Raw genomic sequence first — 6548 nt, forward strand, 5'->3', positions numbered from 1 at the left:
TAATGGTAAGGAGGTAGTTAGGGGTTATCTGGAGAGGGGTATGTTAGTTGGGGATTAGTTTACTTACTGTCAATGTCTGCCATCAGAGACATGGGTGCCCAGGCTGGGGGTGAATTTGTGATTTCCCATCCAATGATCAATGTTTCTTTGAACAGGATCATGGACAAACTCTCCTTCATGTGGATGGGCAACTTATTCCATAGTGCAGGGATTCTTTGAGACAATATTCGTCCTTCCAGCAGGTTCTGTTTATGTTGCAGACAAAGTTCAGGTCCTTGTTTGTTTTGCTGATATGCAAGAGATCCATCAGAGCTGGATCTGAGGATACCTTATATGCCAGGCATAGATCAATTTTCAGTAACTGTATGAGACTGAGTACAGGGATAAGACCTTAAGGAGTTCTATGTAGGACAGAGTATTCATACTCTGGATTTTCCTGGTGAGGAACCTTTGAGGGCATTGTACTCAAGGATGGATCTGATAAGGTCTGACTAGAGTGGTACTATTACTTCCTTGGACAAGGATGCCATACCCTTGCTTATGAGTTGAGTGACATATTTTCTTGTTATCTTGTCTATGTGTTGGTTGAATGCCGAGTTACTGTCTACATATGTTCTCTGGTCCCTAAATATCAGGTCAACTCTTAGGGGTGTTTTATCGATGAAGTAGTTAGTTTGGATTGATGCTTTCCCAATGGACACTATAATACATTTCTTTGCACTGAGTTTTAATCCATGGCTTTCACACCATTTGTTTGTGCTAGACCCTATTGTAGAATGTTAGTGTTGTGGGGGAAATTTATGACAGCTCTCAATTTACAGTCATCTGCGTATTTGGTGAGCCAGAGGCCTTTGACATTAGCATTGACTTCTGAGAAGTAGATGCCAAACAGGAGTGGGCCCAACGCACAGCCCTGGGGTACTCTGCAGGTGACAGGTCTCTTGGTGGAGATGGTCTCACTGATCCTAACTTTTTGGGTCCTATCTATGAGCCATCTGGCAATCCAGTGAGTTATGTAAGGATTTATGTCTACTTCTGAGAGTTTGTCAATAATACCTGAGGGTGGTATTATATCAAAAGCCTTAGCCAAGTCAAGGCAGAAAGTATGCACCATTTTTCCCCTCATCCATAGCCATGGTGACCCTCTTGAAGAAGTTTACCAGATTTAGTAGGCAAGACCTTCCCTTAACAAAGCCAACCTGAGATGGGTGCAGTGTCTGTAGGTTGCCAGTGTCCATGTTGATTATTTCTGAGATAGTTCATTCCATGACTTTGCATAATAGACTTGTCAGTCTGATAGGTCTGTATTTCCTAGGGGTCAGTTGATGGTCCACCCTTACGAAGAAGAATGATCTTTGCAGCCCTCCATTCACCTTAGCACATAAGCTGTTTTGAGGTTGTAGTGTGTAGAATACCTCATGTGGGTTGAATAGTGTCTCAGGTGTTGATTACCTTGTGATGGATGACCATTTACTGGAACATCTCTTCCTTTCAAACATTTTCAACTTGAGGACTGGCCTGATTTAAAGCCTGTGACAGCAGCATCTGGTGTGTCTGTAGATCTTTGGCACTAGTTGTGCTCTATACATTTTTCTGTCTATGTTGAAATGCCAGTGTTGTCTCAGTTTTTGCTTTGTCATTTATTTCTCCTTGAGATTAGAATGCTTTATAAATATTGGTATTTATTTGCCTTTTATCAAACATGAAATGCATACAGGCAGCATATTTCATCAACTGACCCAGAAGATGTCCTAACTACATAGAATTTCAGTTTATATTTAAAGTAATATGCATCAAATTAAGATTTAATTTAATTTTAAATTTGAACCACTCAGCAAGAATGTCTACATTGTATGCCCCATAAAGTTGAATATTTTGTTACTTGTATACCCCAAAGCAGTAAGTAAACTACAAAATCATCCAATAAAAGATCACCCAAAATTTACATAATCATACCACCTCATCACTCTAACTGTATATGCCTATAATCCTTCTCTTTTCTACTTGTATAGAGCCAACATGTTAATGATTGTCCCCTATGATAGCATGCATCACATATATGCTATTTGATTCTTTTTTTGTTGTTGTTCAGGGCTGTGTATGCTTTTATTTCTCAGACCCACTTTGGGTAGTTTAAAAAGTGCAATCACATGCTATGTTTCTAATGCTATATTTTTTTAATATGAACCACAGGCTATGTTTCTAATGTTTCATGTTTTAATATGAAAACTTGGACCTTTTCTCTCTGGGCCTTTCCTGAAAAGGTAGACTATCCTGGTCAACAAATGGAAATAAATAAATAAAATAGGTTTTAAATGATACTCTGCACCACTAAAACCTACATAGTTATATAATTCTGTCAAACAGAATAAACATCTTTTAAAAATCATTATCTACATAGGTTCATAGGTTGGTACTAGGCTATTGGCCCTATGGCCTATACAAGCCTAGCCATAACAATTCCCTGGATATTTTTTCCCACAATATTTACTTCCCTGGACCCCTGTCTAGCAGGGCAACTGACGTGATTCCCAGGGTGAATTTTGTATCTCCCTTCTAATCGTCAAGGTTCCTTTTGAAGAGGGCCAATGAGGCGCTCTGCTTGACATGTATGGGCAGTCTATTCCAGAGTATGGGGAGTCTCTGGATCAGGAACTTGTCCCTCCAGCATATTTTGTTTATTGTGATGACAAGGTTTAGATCCCTGGAGAGTGTGGCTCTGAGGGATTGGAATTTCTTTAAGTGGAGCATGTCCAATAGCTCAGGGTTTGACATGGCCTTGTATGTTAAGCAGAGATTGCCTCTGAGTAGAGAATATGCCACAGGATATAGCTGGAGTTTTTTTAGATGGTCAGCATAGGGCATCTGCTTTAGGCCTGTGATTCTTTTAGTGAGGTATTTCTGTGGCCTTTCCAGCTGTTGCAGATGTCTTGTGAGGTACATACCTAACAGGGCGTTGTACTCTATAATAGGTCTAATGAGGGATGAGTACAGTGGGACAATGAACTCCTTTTTTCTGGATGAAAAGCCCTTAGTGATGAGGTATGCCACATAGAAGGATTTGCTGACTGTTGTGGTGATGTGGTTATTGAAGGTGAGACCACTGTCTACCTGTGTCCCTAAGTCTCTCATCACACTTTCAGTGTTTAGTGTACTGCCACCTATGTGGTAATTCATGGGTACATGTTTTTTCCCAAAGGGGATAACTATACATTTCTTGGCATTAAGCTTGAGCCCATGGCTCTGGCACCAAGCATCTGTTTCTGTAAGGCCCTTTTGTAGAATATCCACATAATTTGGGGATTCAATAATGGCTCCCAGTTTGCAGTCATCTGTGAACTTTGGTAGCCAGAGTCCCTTAGTGTTGGCCTCTACTTCAGAAAAGTAGATGCCAAACAAGAGCGGTCCAAGGACTGAACCCTGCTGTACTCCACTTGTCGCTTGTCTGGAGCTGGATTTGGAGTTGGCTACTTTTACAGTCTGGGTTCTGTCAGTAAGCCAGTTGGTAACCCAACGAGTGATGTAGAGAGTAGGGGATGATGTCAAAGGCCTTGGCAAGGTCCAGATAGGCTGTGTGAACTACTGTGTGGACTGCTTTACCCTCATCCACAGCTCTGGAGACTGAGTTGAAGAAGTCAATCAGGTTCAGGAGACAAGATTGGCCCTTCATAAACCCAAACTGGGTTGGGTCCGGTATTTAAAGGTTGCCAATGTCTTTGTTTATAAGTTCCATGATAATGTGTTCCATGCCCTTGCAGATCAGGCTCATCAGACTGATGGGACGGTAGTTCCCGGGATCCAAGGTGGATCCCCCCTTGTGGAGTGGGATAACTGTAGCTGTGCATCACTCACTGGGCACAAAGCCCGAGGTGAGGCTATGATTAAACATGACACTTAGGTAAGGTGCCAGTTCATTTTGTAGTTCATGTAGTACACAGCCTGGGATGTCGTCTGGTCCCATGGATGCTGTATTCATAACTCTGGAGAGTGTGGTTTCTACCTGTGTGGCTGTGATTACTGGAATTTGGCAATCTTTTAGTATTGAGATGGGCCCTGTAAGGGGTGAGAGAGGGGTGAATTTGGCACTGAATCGATCTGCCAGGATATTGGCAATATTGTTCGGATCAGTATATTTAATGCCATTCTGTTGTAGCTCAGAGCAGATCTGAGCATTGCCATTTAGATTCTTGACATAACTATAGAATGCCTTGTGGTTGTCTTTGGAATCTTTGGCAATTTTATTTTTGTAACTAGCTTTGGAGGATTTTATGAGGGATCTCAGCTTCTTACTGAGGCTGGTAAGGGAGTTTTTTGCTTTCTGGGATTTTCCTCTTTTCTGCAACAGTTTCTTCCTTCTGTTATATAGTTTGTTTATGGCAGGGAACCACCAGATTGGCTTCCTTTTTTTTGGAGGAGAGCATCTTGGTTCTATTTGGGATGGCATGATTCATGCACAAGTGGATGTGCTCATACAGTGCCTTAGTGCAGGATTCAGCAGTCAAACTTTCAGATCCCATCTGCATGGGTGTCATGAAGTTTGTCACTTCTGACTTGAGTAGCATGAAGTTGGCTTTTGAGAAATTTTTTACGGAAGTTTCCTTACTGGGGGTGGGGGTGGGATGTGGATGTCATGGATGATTTGCTAATGGTCAGACCTGACCAATGAGGGGGTAACCACTGGTGTGGAGCATCTATCTCCCATGTTGGTAATGACCAGGTCTAGGATATTGGAGCCACTGTTGGGAATATGGCTTAGTTGATCCAGTGCGCTTGAATTTAGGAATTCCAAGAACCATTGGGAAAAGGTGTTGATACCCAAGTAGCTTTCCCAGTTAATAGCAGGGTAGTTGAAATCACCCAGTATTAGGGTGTTTGGTTGTATCTTAATATTTTCTAGTATGTTTAGAAAGGTGTAGTGAGAATCTTGGGGCATGGTGGGGGATCTGTAGCAAGCTACAATTTGGATTGCAGTCTTACCTAGTGTTAGTTGTACCTGGAGAATTTCAGATGCATTGTGTTGGGCATCTAGCCTGGAGGTATGAATATCCTTGGTGAATATGGACACTCCTCCACCTTTAGTATTTCGGTCTTGGTTTTCTGGCCAAAAAGTGTTGTAAGAGTTGTAGTTTGGTATTGCAGGGGTGCTCTCTGGAGCCTTGAGCCAGGTCTCAGTTACTGCACAGATATCGATGTTCTCCATTTTTAGGAGTGCCTCGAGAGAGTGCATTTTGAGGTTTAGACTTATAGCATTGAGTAGCATTACCTTCAGATTTTGCTTGCTTGTATCTGTTACAGTGGTGATTTTGTCCTTTGAACCTTGCCTAAAAATGGCACTATAGGGGTGGGAAGAGCTTTAGCCAGTAACCTGAATCCCAGGGGTGACAGGTGCAGACTGTCTCTGGCAAAGCATCGTGGTTTGTCGATCATGTCATCCCAGGCAGACAGATACTGGATCCCCTTTGAATGACACCAGAAGCTTTGCCAATTGTTGAAGCCAATCATTTTGTCCTTATACTGTGGTATCATTCTGGGCAAACGCAGGATGCTACTCAAGGCTAGGGTCCTATTTGCCTGGGCCACATGATCCAAGAGCTCTTCCATGTCTCTTTTCATGTAGTCCAGGGAAGTACGTCTCATGTCATTCACTCCAACATGGACAATGACAGAGTTGTATTTGTACTTGTTGGGGTGTGACTTGAGTCCATGCATTATGTGGTGGATCCTGGCACCCGACAGGCAGCTGACTGTAATTTTCTCCTTGCTCAGCCTGGTGAGTGTGCCTGACTATAGAGCCACCTATGACTAAGGTGTTGGGTATGTTGTCTTGCCTTAGGGGCTGTTGTTGGGTGGCACACTGGTGTTGTGAGCTATGTGTCACTTTGGTTGTGATTGGTGTTTGTTTGCGTTTCAGCTTCAGAGGTCCTTGCTGCTTGGGCAGGTTAATGTTTAGGGCCTCTGCATATGTGGGTTTAGTGTTGCTATGTGTGGGTGTTTATGGCATGGATTTTGAAGGGCTGTGTGTTGCTTGAGGTGTAGTGCAGGTGTTAACCTTCTCCTCTTGACTATCTAGCACAATCTTGGCTGGAGAGAGCTTTGCTTCCAGTTTGGCTATGTAAGTGCATCTGTCACAGTTTGTAGTGTTGGGTGGTAGGAGGAGAGGGTTGTCTGTGTACATGAGGCAGCTAGTGCATTGCATTCTACATTACAATATGTTTAGTTGTCAATATATACTCAAGGAACAGATTTAAGTTTTAAGATAAAAACATTCACAGTTAGTTTATCTGGCTGGGCTGCTTCCAACAGAATGAATGACAGGTACATTATTGATAAATATTCTTCTTCAGGCCTGCTTACTATAGATTTCATTGAAGACAAATGATCTCTAAAATCTTGTAGACCCAAGTGAAAAATGCTCATTGCCAAACTGCTTCAAACTTGTTCATTTTATATATCTGAGGAATGCCCTGTTAGATCCAGAAGTTTATTGTATAACTGTAGGAGAGTCATTCTTGCTGTAAGACTGTGTATATGGACTTTCCAGCAATGAT

This window comes from Protopterus annectens, chromosome 1.part0, assembly GCF_019279795.1.
Source record: "Protopterus annectens isolate FY-2018-M chromosome 1.part0, PAN1.0, whole genome shotgun sequence".
Taxonomy (NCBI): domain Eukaryota; kingdom Metazoa; phylum Chordata; order Ceratodontiformes; family Protopteridae; genus Protopterus; species Protopterus annectens.